We start from the raw sequence: 15,363 nt of genomic DNA on the forward strand, positions 1-15,363 counted from the left end.
GAGACTAGGGCTTCGAACTCAACTCCAGTGCTCCCACATATGACTATGTGACACACAGTCTACAACACAAATGGACAGTCTTCCCAAATCCACACATACACTGCTGCACAGTCACATGCCCACCATCAGACACACAGTAACACCTCAGTCACAAAACTCCCCCCCCACCCCCTCCACACACACACACAGTACCGCTGGGTCACAATCCCCACCGGGCCTCAGTCACCAAAGAACAGCCACAAAGCTCTCTATACCTACACAAAGAGGAAGACATGGTCACATAGTCACAGTCACACACCCACCACAGGGGCACAGCCACAGGTAACCCACACCCGCACATAGTTACAGGCCGTCAAACATTAACAATCATACTGTGTGGACTCAGCCGCACCAAAGTTCCTCACCTCCGCACACACAGTATCACATAAAATCACAAACACATCATTGGGACACAGTCTCACACATAATTTCACAATTAATCCTCTCAGACCGTTCTGCCTGAACAAACAATACTCAGTCACTGTCCCTGCCTCTGTACTTGTCACCTTCTGTATCCCCGGAATCGCATTAGCCACAAGGCCAACCCGCTCAGGTAACAGTACAGCTCTGCCCAAACATTCCACCTCCCGGTGGGGAGGAGCGGTGTGCCCCCTGGGAAATGTAGTTCAGCGAAGCCCTCGCGATAAACTAGGTGGCGCCGGGTTCAGTCAGGCCAAAGAAAGCCCAGACCTGCGTCCCGCAGGCTTCTGGCGCTCCTCGCAGGGCCTCGCACTGTGGCTCCGACTTGGGGACAGCCAGGCGTGCTAGAACCGAGCTTACCAGGCACACGACCGCCTCTCCCAGAGGTTAACACAGTTAACGCAGTGTTGAGTTCCGAGTCTCCAGCCTCTGAACCTTCTGGGAAATGTAGTCCACAGTCAGAAAAGTCAACTGTTTTCCATCCGATCGTGAGCCCCTGCTTGGCGGAGCCCAGGAGACCTGTGGGAGCCCAAGGAAAGCGCAGGCGCAGACTTTCCGGCTCGCCATCGCAGTCTTTGTTTGCTGGTGAGTTTGCTTTTGGTTCCGCCAAACGCGAATCTGGCTGTGGGACCTGAGTTTCTGAGCTCAATATCGGGCTGGGAGGCTGTAAGGGAGCATTCGCGGTGTCTGCGACGGGACTGGGGAGGCTGAGGGGGAAGAATTGCCACTGTGACATGTAGTGTTCAAAGCTTATCTGGAGAGGTGGGGGTACTAGAGGAAAAGGGAGGACTCGCGGGTGGGTGACGAAAGGTGTAAGAGGGTGTGAGGGGGTTGTAGTTACAACCTGTGTGAGACAGTGTGTAGTTCCAAGTTTGTGAGGATGAATGGCATGTGAGTTTTGTGGGGTAATAACCTCTAAACCTCACTTTTCCCATTTCTAAAATAATTGCGAGAATGCATCTTTCTGGAGAATCCGTTTTTCTGAAAGATAACAAAAAGGCTAAGCAATTGAGCGATGAGTAATTTTAAAGCAATTTTACATAAAAGCACGCTCATTGTGGTGTAGAAACAAAATCAGCATTAATTTTCTTTTAAGAGGAAAGATTCCCGAAAAACTTTTTACTGGGTGTCTAAATTCTCCTATAAGTATTGACTTTTCTTAATTCTTTGGAGGAACTTTGGTGAGTCTGCTTTGAGAAGCTCTGGACTAAGGAATAGCTTTAATTGGTCATTTACACTTGTACAGACAGCTCAGAATTAGGAAGCAAGTTGTTCTGTGCAGAGATCAAGTTGTTAACATAAGTAACATTCAAACCTGTGAAGAATTTTTTTGTGAGTTTTTTTGAGCCAAACTGTCAATAGTTGTTGGGAAGCAGAATCTCAATGGATTGAGATAATGCTCCTGAAAATGGCAGTTTTGCACCCTGTTTTATACATTATAATAAAAAGAGGAGATGTAAGTGAAATCAATTGGTGATAGATTAGGGAGGCAGGAGAAAGCAAAGTGGGGAAACCTCTGGGATTGGATAAAAAGTAAAATGATACACGTACTGATTTTACTTAGGTGGGTGTAGGATAGTTAACAGTCAATTAACTCAGTAACAATGAGGAGATTTGTGGTCTCCCCAGAGCAGTGTCTGTGCTTTGAGGGGTCTAGAAAAAAGGAAAATTACTTTGACATTCTAAAGAGATCCTATATAATAAAAGGGTAATATGCAAATAGACCGAACAACTGAACAGCCAATCAAAGCATAATATGCTAAAAATATGATTAGGCTGCGCTCTCTATGATGTGCACTGACCACCAGGGTGCAGACGGTCAACCAATCACTATGCACCAGGGGGCAGATGCTCCCACCTGCTCCCACCGGTAGGTTAGCTTGCTGCTGGGGTCTGGCCAATCGGGACTGAGCAAGATGGGCTGGACACGCCCTGGAGTCCTCCCCCTGTCCCTCCCATCCCAATCATGCACTGGTGGGGTCCCTCAGTCTGGCCTGCACCCTCTCGCAATCCGGGACCCCTAGGGGGATGTAGGAGAGCCAGTTTTAGCCCGATCCCGCAGGCCATTCCCCTTAGGAGGGCACCAGATGCAGGGCTCATGGCTGGTGAGTGCTGCTGTGGCGGCACGAGCCTCTCCCTATCCGGACTGATTGGGCTCGAGCCCACGGCAGGCACAGCGAGACCTGGATGAGTGGGAGCGATAGGTAGGAGCTAAAGGCAGAGTTGGACTGTAGGTTTTGGCCTGATCCCTGCAGGCCACCCAGAGGGACCCCACCCATGCACGAATTTGTGCACTGGGCCTCTAGTATTATTATAAATACAAAAAGACAATAGGCTCAATTAAGGTAATACTGGCCTAGGGCATGACTACCCACCATAAACTACTTTTAGTTTAAAAAGTTGAATTTCAGACCATCCTTTGTGGTTACTTTAGATCTCTAGGTTTGCAAGGCCACCATGCAGGCCTTCCCTGAGCTAGTCAGGTTAGCGTGTGGCCCCTTTTTCGTCCACAGAGTAAACAGTTAAAGTCTGTCTTGGCATGGCAATCTGACTACTAATTTGACCAGGTTTTCCCCAGACCAAATGGCCTTTGTAAATGTAGTGAAACAGTTTTCTTCTATCTACAAAGACACTTTCTTCCAGCATTTTATCATGCAACATATTTTTCAACAAAATGAAAAAATAAAGTACTAAAATACAAAAATTCATATACAAAATAATAGCTTTGATATATACAAAAATAGTCAGTTATAGAAAAGATGGTATTTTATTTACAAAAGCAACAAATTAGATAAAATACCTAGGGATAAATAAGAACTGTTTAAAACCTACATTTAGATTGTTTTTAAATGTTAATGAAGGACCTAAAAGAAGATTTGAGCAAATGGAAATATGTATCATATTTTAGATAGATTTTAAAAGTCTGCAATGTATTCTGTTATGTGAAGAAAGCAAGATGCACAATCTTTGATGTAATATACTACTTTTTTGAGTAAATGGAGATAAGAATGTATATTTGTAGTTGCATGAAGAAACTTTGGAGGTTTACACAGAAAATAAAAATAGTTGTTGGGTAGGGAGTTGCAGCATCCAGGGCAGGGATCAGAATCACATTTTTTTGCTTGCTTGTTTGGTATATTTCCCTTTTTAACCGGGGTGGGGGGATTAGATTTCTTTGTTTGCTCTGTTGCTTTCTTTTTCGATTGTTATCATTGCCTCATTCTTGAATGTTTCCTTGACTTGCATGATACTACTTTCATTTTTATAATTCCAGTCAAAACCAAGGAGCAACCCCCTCCCTCCAATTCCATTAGTGACTTATGTTTCTGGTTGTCCTTTAACTATTAGCATTACTGAGTTTCTGGCTTTGATCATCTTTTTTTACTCCAAAGAACTCTATGAGCAATAACATTCCATTTTTGGCTTCAGCTGACAAACGAGTAACAAATGTCCACTCCTATTTGAGGTTTGTCCTAAGCTCCTCATCCATATATCCAACTGCCCAATGGACAGCCCACCTGGAGGTTACACAGGAACTTCAAACTCTTTTATGTCCAAAATGTCAGAATGATATTTCTTCCCTCCTACAGTTTGCCTCCATCCATTACCCCTTCTGTATTACCTGTTTCATCAATGCATAGCACTATCCAACCAGATGCTAAGCCTCTTACCTCTGAGTAATGGAAGGGCTTCTGAGTAGGTTTGATCCTTTTATCTGACACAGCCCATTAAAAATTGGAGACCCTGGTCTATTTATCACAATAAATGATAAAAACATGTGTTTGCTAAATCCATGAATGACCATATAATTGTAAGACACTTACAATATTAACTTCTAGAATTGCATAACCTAGGTAAAATATTAAGCTTCTGAAAATTTAAGAACTCTGAGCCATGAACAATACCAGAATAACTTCCTTTGTATTTTATTCATATCACTCAAGGTTCGTGACTTCACATTTATAAGAAAAGTGTTGTTATATTCAAAATTATATTCAAAACTGTGACTGTTCAATAAGGAGCAAGGCCATAGTGACACCCACTTAAAAGTACCTGTATGGGTTGTGATTCTGGAGAACGCTGAGAACTCAGTCTTAGAGTTTCTCTGTTTAAACTAAATTATGAAAATAAGTTACTTTCTGTATCCCATTTCTGAAAGTGCAGCCTTTAAATTGTATGATGGGTTTGGCCTTAGATACAAAGTACAAATATTTTATTCCATATGCTCATATGTATGTGTATGCTCTAGCTTCTAAGCTAAAGGGTCATCACCACTTTGTTCTTTTTCATAAACAAGTTTTCTTGTGCATCCCCAGGAGCTGCACTTTCCTTATCCTCTAAAACCTGACAGTCCTAAAGACTCAGCCTGAAATCTGGGATGCTGCTTTGATCAACAATAACTTCCAGTTCCTTTTTCGGTCACATAACAGTTATGTGGTGAGTAGTAAATTTCATGGTAGCTTTGGTCTTTGTGGTGGTCCTTTAAGGATCCATCTTTGTTTCTTTTTTTAAATATGCTTTTATTGACTTTTAGAAGGAGAGCAAGGGAGAGGGATAGAGAGAGAGAGAAATATTGATGAGAGAGAAACATCGATCAACTGCCTCCTGCACGCCCCTCACCGGGGTTGGAGCCAGCAACCGGGGCATGTGCCCTGACCAGGAATCAATCTGGCGACCTCTTGGTTCATGGGTCGACACTCAACCACTGAGCCACACCAGCTGGGCAAAGGTCCATATTTCTTGCAAGTTGTCTATTTAGTTTCGGTTAAAGCTGGAGCAACAATACATCCTAATTCTAATCAGGTAGAAGAAGGAATTACCACTCTAGGGCAGGGGTCAGTAAACTTTCTATAAAAAGTTAGATAGTAAATATTTTAGACTTTGTAGATCGTAGAATCTCTGTTGCAACTACTCAACTCAGGGACTATAGCACAAAAGTAGTTTGGTTGACATTAGAGGATTTTGATTTATATTTTGAAAATATTTTTTAAACCACAAAATAAATTCTGTTGAAAGGACTGTTTTGCCTGGTATTCAGATGATGTTGCCTAGTTCAGTTCAGGACTGTCATTTTATAGTATGAAAAATGCAATTCTGATAAATACGTGTGAAGGATGTTGACATAAATCCTATAAAAATATGAGGGGTTTTAATTATGAAGAAGGTACAATTTCTGTGTTTTCTTTTGACTTACTAGGAATTTAGTAGCTTAAGTCCAGTCATGCTTTTGCAAATTTAATGAATTAAAGAATTGGGAATTTTTAACTAAATAGTATTACCGTAATTTGTTAAAAGTTTAGTAAAATCCACATGCTAAGCAATTTGTGCCGTGGGCTTTACGATTATGAAACATCTTAACAAGTCTCTTTTTTTTCCTTATGTTTATTTTTCTGTTTAGGTTTTGTCTTTTCTGGTTTCAGTTTTTATAGGTTGTATTTGTTAAATTTTCAAATTTATTTGCATAGGGTTGAGCAAAATAATCTCGACTTTATTTTCTTATTATTAAAATAAGAAAATCCTTATTTTCTATCTATGACTATTTCCAAATAGTCATTTTTTATTTTTGTAGTTTTGCTTTTATTCCCTTTTAGTTATTCCTAATAATCAACTCACAAATTTATTATTATTTCTGTTTTGTTTGTTTATAATACATTAATTTGTTTTCTTTACTAATGTGTCTGTTTTGATTATTCCTTAACCTAAATGCTTACTTTATTATTTTATGTCTTTTAAAAATACTGTAAGCACTTAATGCTAAAACTTCAACAAGCATTTTTCAAATGTGATCTGTGGATTTTGATACACAGTATTTTGACTAATATTTCTGAATATTCTGCAAATATTCTACAAATTTTCTCTTTGACCAAAGAGTTTGTTCAAGCCAGTAAATTTTGAAATTTACAAATGAAAGATTTTTGTTTTCCTATTTTAGGATGTGTTTTTTAGGTGTTACTTTTTTGTTGTTTTTAGTCACAGTATTTTTTTCTAGTTTGTGGAATATTTAAAGTTTTATATTACTATTATGGGCCAATTTTGAGACTTGTTCCTTAAGCATTTGAAAAGATGGTTTACTGGTACTATCTATTTTCAAGATACAGAATAAACTGATTAGCTGTAAGTTATAAATTAGGATAACTCCTTATTTTCTATTTTTTAATATATTCACATATGTATATATAGGGTGTCCCAAAAATGTATACACACACTTTGAATAATTATAAAGGCAGTGTTTATAAATCTGTAGTTAACAAGTTCTCCAGGTATTTTTGAGGCATGATAAAGTTTAACACTTACATAGCAAAACCTATGTAAACTTTTTACAGAGTGTCCCCCCAAAAATGTAAACACACTTTAACAGCTGATAGCTCAATTTTGAAAATGAAATGTATTTTAATAAACCCTGCCTTTATAATTATTCAAAGTGTGTGTATACATTTTTTTGGATACCCTATATATGCAATTCTTTGCATCTTTGCCTTTGTGCAGTGATCCATCTATCAAAGTTCTGTCCACTGTTTATCTTGAGCTTCATTTTTATTAAAATGTCTCTCATTGCTCTAAGCCAGCGGTTCTCAACCTGTGGGTCGCGACCCCTTTGGGGGTTGAACGACCCTTTCACAGGGGTCGCGTAAGACCATCGGAAAACACATATATAATTACATATTGTTTTTGTGATTAATCACTATGCTTTAATTATGTTCAATTTGTAACAATGAAATTGGGGGTCACCACAACATGAGGAACTGTATTAAAGGGTCGTGGCATTAGGAAGGTTGAGAACCACTGCTCTAAGCCTTCCAAAATCTGTATTTCCATCCCATGTTGTAATTTACAAGCAACTTGGATTCTAAGTAAATACTTTCTTATTTGTATTTTTCACTTTGATGTCTAAGACATACATTGAAGCTCATTGGCAGAAAAGCTAGTATTTTATCTTTCTAGCCTGCAGTCTTCAGAACAAACAAGATAATTATTAAATAATTTATAATTGTTATAGAGCTTCGGTGGAAATATTTATTTTTCAGATTTATTGAGGTAAACTTACATAAAATAAAAGTCACCCTCTTTAAGTATATTATATGATAAATTTTGATAATTGTATTCAGTTCGCTCTTCATATCTGGGTTCTACATCCAAGGATTCAACCAACCTTGGGTCAAAAATATTTGGTAAAAAATATATTGTTGCATATGTGTACTATGCATACCTCACAGAGTGCATAGTACACATTTATTGTGCTTTGCTTTATTGCACTTTGTACATAATGCAACTTATACAAATTAAAGGTTTGTGGCAACTCTGCATTGAGCAAATCTATCATAATCGTTTTTCCAACAGGCTCATATAATAGTTAGCATTTTTTAGCAATAAGGTATTTTTAAATTATGTACATTTTGTTTACAAATAATGCTTTAGTACACCTAATAGACTACAATTTTCAACCGGTGTGCCATAAGAGGCACACTGGTATGCCACAAGAATTTTTAAAACATGCTATACCTGACTCTTTAGTTAGGGGCACTGATGTCTTAAATATGATAACAGCCAACACAACACTAGCCATCCGGTGTGAATGAATCAAAATTATACTTATTTTTTTAGTCAAATATATTATATTGGAGGCCTGGCGCATGAATTCGTGCACAGGTGGGGTCCCTTTGGGTGGCCTGCAGGGATCGGGCCGAAACCTGCAGTCCAACATCGCCTACAGCTCCTACCTGCCACTCCCGCTCATTCCGGCCCCACTGTGCCTGCCACGGGCTCGCGCCCAATCAGTCCCAATTGGAAGAGGCTCACGCTGCTGTAGCAGCGCTCACCAGCCATGAGCCCTGCGTCTGGCGCCCTCCCAAGGGGAGTGGCCTGCTGAAACCGGCTTTTTGACATCCCCGAGGGGTCCCGGATTGCAGAGGGTGCAGGCCAGGCTGAGGGACCCCACCGGTGCACAATCGGGCCGGGGAGGGATCACAGGAGGGCTCCAGGGGGTGTCCAGCACATTTCGCTCAGTCCCGATTGGCCAGACCCCAGCAGCAAGTGAACCTACTGGTCGGAGCATCTACCTGGTGGTCAGTGCATGTCATAGCGACTGGTTGACCAGTCAACTGTCTGCCCCCTGGTGGTCAGTGCACATCATAGTGAGCAGTTGAGCAGCCTTAGCATATTATTAGCATATTATGCTTTGATTGGTTGTTCAGTTGTTCTGCCATTCGGTCTATTTGCATATTACCCTTTTATTATATAGGATATGCAAAATATTTTTTGGTGTGCTGCAGAATTTTCGTAATTAGTTTATGTGTGCCATGAGATGAAAAAGTTTGAAAATCGCTGGACTACAGTATAGTGTAAGCATAACTTTTACATGCACTGTGAAACAACTTGTGTGCCTAGCTTTATTTTGATATTTACTTGATTGCGGTGGTCTGGAACTGAACCTGCAATATGTTTGAAGTATGTCTGTAGTTAGGTTTACAATGGTTGTATTCTATGAACATGTACAGACTTCTTTTCTTGTCATTATTCCCTAAACAATTCAGTGTAGCAACTATTTACATAGCATTTACATTGTATTAGGTATTATAATAATCTAGAGACAATTTAAAGTGTATGGGAGGATATGCATATGTTATATGCAAATACTATGCCATTTGATTTAAGGAACTTGAGCTTTGAGCATCCACAAATTTTGGTATCCATGGGGTGGGGGGCAGGAATACCAAGGGATGATCACAGAATCATATAACCCACACAAAAATCAAGATATAGAATAGTTCCAGCCACAGTCAGGTGGCTCAGTTGGTTGGAGCATTGTCCCGTACACCAAATAGGTTGCAGGTTCAATTCCCAGTCGGGGCACATACCTGGGTTGCAGGCTTGGTCCACCAATCATGCAGGAGGCAGCCGATCAGTGATTCTCTTTTGTCATTGGTGTTTCTATCTTTCTCTCCCTCTCCCTTCCTCTCTGAAAGCAATAAAAATTTTTTAAAAAGATACAGAAAAGCTCCATCATCAATTTCTTGCGCCCTTTTTACAGTTGAGCCACACTCCTCCCCGATCCCTGGTGAGACTTATCAGCTTTATGTCACTATAGCTTTGCCTTTCTAGCATTTAATATAAATATAGTCATATAGTGTGTAATCTTTTGCATTTAATATGTTTGACTTAGTTTATATTTTGAGATTAATTCATGTTTTATATATATATATATATTTTTGAACCAGTTTTTTTTTTATGTAGATCAACATTTGTACTTGAAAGAATGACAAACTATAGTTCTCAAAAAAAGGAAGTAAAAAAAAGTGAATAAAGTAGGCCTATTACTTTTTTTATATTTTAATAAACTTTTTTAATAAACTCTTTTTTTTATTGCTTAAAGTATTACAAAGAGTATTAAATATGTCTCCTTTTTTTCCCCCCTGCCCTTGACAATCCCCTGTTCTCCCCTACCCCACAGTGTCTTATGTCCATTGGTTATGCTTATATGCATGCATACAAGTCTTTCGGTTGATCTCTTACTCCCCCCTCCTGCCCCCCAACCCTCTCCGGCCTTCCCGCTGTAATTTGACAGTCTGTTTGAGGCAGCTCTGCCTCTGTGTCTATTTTTGTTCATAAGTTTATAATGGTCTTTCTTATCCATAAATGAGTGAGATCATGTGATATTTTTCCTTCATTGACTGGCTTATTTCACTTAGCATAATGCTCTCCAGTTCCATCCATGCTGTTGCAAATGGTAAGAGTTCCTTTTTTTTTTACAGCAGCATAGTATTCCATCGTGTAGATGTACCACAGTTTTCTAATCCATTCATCTACTGATGGGCACTTAGGCTGTTTCCAAATCTTAGCTATGGTGAATTGTGCTGCTATGAACATAGGGGTGCATATATCCTTTCTGATTGGTGTTTCTGGTTTCTTGGGATATATTCCTAGAAGTGGGATCACAGGGTCAAATGGGAGTTCCATGTTTTGTTTTTTGAGGAAACTCCATACTGTCTTCCATAGTGGCTGCACCAGTCTGCATTCCCACCAGCAGTGCACAAGTGTTCCTTTTTCTCCACATCCTCTCCAGCACTTGTCATTTGTTGATTTGTTGATGATAGCCAGTCTGACAGGTGTGAGATGGTACCTCATTGTTGTTTTGATTTGCATCTCTCGGATGATTAGTGACTTTGAGCATGTTTTCATATGTCTCTTGGCTTTCTGAATGTCCTCTTTTGAAAGGTGTCTATTTAGATCCTTTGCCCATTTTTTGATTGGATTGTTTATCTTCCTTTTGTTAAGTTGTATGAGTTCCCTATAAATTTTGGAGATTAGGCCCTTATCAGATATAATGTTGGCAAATATGTTCTCCCATGTAGTGGGCTTTCTTGTTGTTTTGTTGATGGTTTCTTTTGCTGTGCAGAAACTTTTTATTTTGATGTAGTCCCATTTGTTCATTTTCTCTTTAGTTTCAACTGCCCTAGGAGCTGTATCAGTGAAGAAATTGCTTTGGCATATGTCTGAGATTTTGTTGCCTTTGGATTCTTCTAGAATTTTTATGGTTTCCTGTCGTACATTTAAGTCCTTTATCCATTTTGAGTTTATTCTTGTGTATGGTGTAAGTTGGTGGTCTAGTTTCATTTTCTTGCATATATCTGTCCAATTTTCCCAACACCATTTATTGAAGAGACTACCTTGGCTCCATTGTATGTTCTTGCCTCCTTTGTCAAATATTAATTGAGCATATTGGTTCGGGCTAATTTCTGGACTCTCTATTCTATTCCACTGATCTATATGTCTGTTCTTGTGCCAGTACCAGGCAGTTTTGAGAACAGTGGCTTTGTAATACAGCTTGATATCTGGCATTGAGATCCCACCTACTTTGTTCTTTCTCAGGATCGCTGCAGCTATTCGGGGTCTTTTTTTATTCCAGATGAATTTTTGGAGAGTTCGTTCTAGATCTTTGAAGTAGGCCATTGGTATTTTAATGGGAAGTGCGTTGAATTTATAGATTGCTTTGGGTAGTATGGACATTTTAATGATGTTGATTCTACCAATCCAAGAACATGGTATGTTCTTCCATCTCTTTATGTCTTCCTCTATCTCTTTTTTCAACGTCCTGTAGTTTTCTGAGTAGAGGTCTTTTACCTCTTTAGTTAAGTTTATTCCTAGGTAGCTTAATTTTTTTGGTGCGATGGTAAATGGGATTGTTTTTATAATCTCTCTTTCTGAAAGTTCACTATTGGTGTATAGAAATGCCTCAGATTTCTTGGGGTTAATTTTGTATCCTGCTACATTGCCAAATTCATGTATTAAGTCTAGTAGCTTTTTGATGGAGTCTCTAGGGTTTTGTATGTATAATATCATGTCGTCTGCAAATAAGGACAGTTTTACTTCCTCTTTTCCAATTTGGATGCCTTTTATTTCTTCTTCTTGTCTAATTGCAATGGCTAATACTTCCAGGACTATGTTGAACAGGAGTGGTGAGAGTGGGCATCCCTGTCTTGTTCCTGTTCTTAGGGGAAATGGTGTTAGTTTTTGTCCATTGAGTATGATGTTGGCTGTGGGCCTGTCATATATGGCTTTTATTATGTTGAGGTATGATCCTTCTATTCCCACCTTGCTGAGAGTTTTTATCAAAAATGGGTGTTGGATTTTGTCGAATGCTTTTTCTGCATCAATTGATATGACCATGTGGTTTTTTTCTTTCAATTTGTTTATGTGATGTATTACGTTTATTGATTTACGGATGTTGTACCATCCTTGCATCCCTGGGATAAATCCTACTTGGTCATGGTGTATGATCCTTCTGATGTACTGTTGGATCCGATTTGCTAAGATTTTGTTGAGGATTTTGGCATCTATGTTCATGAGGGATATTGGCCTGTAATTCTCTTTCATTGTGTTGTCTTTACCTGGTTTTGGTATTAGGGTGATGCTGGCTTCATAGAATGAGCTTGGAAGTGTTCCTTCCTCCTGAATTTTTTGTAGTAGTCTGAGGAGGATAGGTTTTAGTTCTTCCTTGAAAGTTTGGTAAAACTCCCCTGAGAAGCCATCTGGTCCTGGGCTTTTGTTTGCTGGGAGCTTTTTGATGACTGCTTCAATTTCTTCCATAGTTATTGGCCTATTGAGATTTTTAGATTCTTCCTGATTGAGTTTTGGAATGTTGTACTTTCCTAGGAATTTGTCCATTTCCTCCAGGTTGTCTAGTTTGTTGGAGTAGAGCTGTCCATAGTATTGTTTAACAATCATTTGTATTTCTGTGGGGTCTGTTGTTATTTCGCCTCTATCGTTTCTGATTTGGTTTATTTGGGTCCTCTCTCTTTGCTTCTTGGTGAGCCTGGCTAGAGGTTTGTCAATCTTGTTTATCCTTTCAAAGAACCAGCTCTTGGTTTCATTGATTTTCTGTATTGTTTTTTTGGTCTCTATGTCATTTATTTCTGCTCTAATCTTTATTATCTCCTTCCTTCTGCTCACTCTGGGGTTTTCTTGTTGCTCTCTTTCTAATTCTTTGAGTTGAAGAGTTAGATGATTTACTACCATTTTTTCTTGCTTTTTGAGATAGGCCTGAAGAGCTATAAACTTCCCTCTCAGGACTGCTTTCATTGTGTCCCATAGGTTTTGGATTGTTGTGTTTTCATTGTCATTAGTGTCCAGGATGTTTTTAATTTCTTCTTTGATCTCATTGGTAACCCAATCAATATTTAATAACATGCTATTCAGCTTCCAAGTGTTTGAGTATTTTGGGTTGTTTTTATTGTAGTTTATTTCTAACATTATGCCATCGTGGTCTGAGAAGAAGCTTTTTATGATTTCAATCTTCTTGAATTTGTGGAGACTTTGCTTGTGACCCAATATGTGGTCTATTTTTGAATATGTCCCATGAGCACCTGAGAGGAATGTATATTCCATGGCTTTGGGGTGAAGTGTTCTGAAGATGTCAATTAAGTCCATCTGATCTAGTGAGTCATTTAGGATTGCTGTTTCTTTGCCGATTTTTTGTCTAGAGGATTTATCCAGTGATGTCAGTGGTGTATTATAGTCCCCTACTATGATTGTATTGTTGTCGATATCTCCCTTTGATATCTTCCAGGAGTTTTCTTATGTATTTGGGTGCTCCTGCATTGGGTGCATATATCATGTTTTATATATTAATATTTCATCTCTCCTTATTACTGATTAGTATTACATAGTATGGACATAATTTGTATACTCACCAGTTGATAGACATTTGGATGTTTTTTCATTTTGATTATTAAGAATAATGCTTGTATGAATATTCACATACTAGTCTTTGTGAACATATGTAGTATTTATTTTTCTTGAATAAAGGTCTAGGGGTGGGATTGCTGGGTAGAATACTAAATGTAGATTTAACTTTATAAAATACTAGAGGCCCGGTGAATGAAACTCGTGCACTGCGGGGTGGGTGTCTCTCAGCCCAGCCTGCACCCTCTCCAATCTGGGGCCCCTCGGGGGATGTTCGGCAGTCAGATATACCTCTCACAATCCGGGACTACTGGCTCCCAACTACTTGCCTGCCTGCCTGCCTGATTTTCCCTAACTGCTTCTGCCTGCTAGCCTAATTACCCCTAACCACTCCCCTGCCAGCCTGATTGATGTCTAACTGCTCCCCTGCTGGCCCAATTGCCCCCAACTGCCCTCCCCTGCCGGCCTGGTTGCCCCTAACTGCCCTCCCCTGCCAGCCTGGTTGCCCCCAACTGCTTCCCCTTCCGGCCTGGCCCCCCCAACTGCCCTCCCATGCCGGCCTGGTTGCCCCAACTGCCTCCCTTGCAGGCCTGGTCCCCCCAACTGCCCTTCCCTGCTGGCCTGGTCGCCCCTAACTGCCCTCCCCTGCCAACCTGGTCACCCCTAACTGCCCTCCCCTGCCAACCTGGTCCCCCCCAACTTCCCTCCCTCCCCTGCAGGCCCGGTCGCCCACAACTGCCCTCCCTTGCTGGCCTGGTTGCCCCTAACTGCCCTCCCCTGCTGGCCTGATTGCACAAAACTGCCCTCCCCTGCTGGCCTGGTCGCCCCTAACTGCCCTCCCCTGCAGGCCTGGTTGCCCAACTGCCCTCCCCTGCCAGCCCCATCACCCCTAACTGCCCTCCCCTGCCCACCTGGTCCCCCCCAACTTCCCTCCCTCCCCTGCAGGCCTGATCACACACAACTGCTCTCCCTTGTCGTCCATCTTGTGGTGGCCATCTTGTGACCACATGGGGGTGGCCATCTTGTGCGAGGGTGTGACATTCCATTGGCATATTCCCTCTTTATTATACAGGACTAGTGGCCTGGTGCATGAAATTCGTGCACATTAAAAGGGGATTAATTAGAGGAAATATTTTAATATTGCTATGTGTCCTTTCTCTATAATAGAAGTGTCAGAGGTGAAAGAAAATTAGTAAAATGTATATGAAAATCTTCCTTCTGTCAGAGTCTGGGGTGCACCATGGGACCCAGAGTCAAGTCCCCGCCCACCCACGTGTGCCTCAAAATTGCGTGAAGCCCAGACCCAGCTGGCCCCACCCCATTGGGCTAGATCCAGACCCAGTCAGTCCCACCCTTGTCAAACCCCACCAGGCGGGGGGTGCAGCTTCAGGTTTCCTGGCCCGGTGCTGGGGTGGGGAGCGCGGCCTGATGTCCCCCAGCCCAGGCTGGGGTGGGGGGCATGCCTTGAGATTCCCCTTCAAGCCCCGCCGGGCGGGAGGCATGGCCTGAGGCCCCCCATCAAGCCCTGCTGGGCAGGGGACACAGCCTCAGGTCCTCGGTCAAGCCCCGCTGGGCGGGGGGTGCGGCCTGAGGTCCCCCAGACCAGCACTGGGATGTGGGGGCGCACATTGAGGTCCCCTGTCAAGCCCCACTGGGTGGGGGGCGCAGCCTCAGGTCCCCTGTCAAGCCCCGCCAGGCAGGTGGCACAGCCTCAGGTCCCCCAGC

General features: G+C 41.2%; 2 protein-coding genes across 3 annotated transcripts in view; both read left to right on the forward strand.

The window, feature by feature from the left end:
* The first annotated feature begins 965 nt into the window (after positions 1 to 965).
* Positions 966 to 15,363, forward strand: part of ZNF260 (zinc finger protein 260) — a 22,451-nt gene continuing 8,053 nt past the window's right edge. The window contains exon 1 of one of the 2 annotated variants that reach the window (XM_014540328.1): positions 966 to 1,044. The gene's annotated coding sequence lies outside the window, so the exon portion shown is untranslated. Of the gene's footprint in view, positions 1,045 to 4,817; positions 4,897 to 15,363 lie in introns of those variants that run through there. The other variant, XM_014540327.1, reaches the window with a different exon arrangement.
* The window catches only part of ZNF566 (zinc finger protein 566), a 76,138-nt gene continuing 65,614 nt past the window's right edge, over positions 4,840 to 15,363 (forward strand). Inside the window, exon 1 of the mRNA XM_014540329.1 lies at positions 4,840 to 4,896. The gene's annotated coding sequence lies outside the window, so the exon portion shown is untranslated. The remainder of the gene's footprint in view (positions 4,897 to 15,363) is intronic.

This window comes from Myotis brandtii, unplaced genomic scaffold (assembly GCF_000412655.1).
Source record: "Myotis brandtii unplaced genomic scaffold, ASM41265v1 scaffold241, whole genome shotgun sequence".
In the NCBI taxonomy this organism is placed as follows: Eukaryota; Metazoa; Chordata; class Mammalia; order Chiroptera; family Vespertilionidae; genus Myotis; species Myotis brandtii.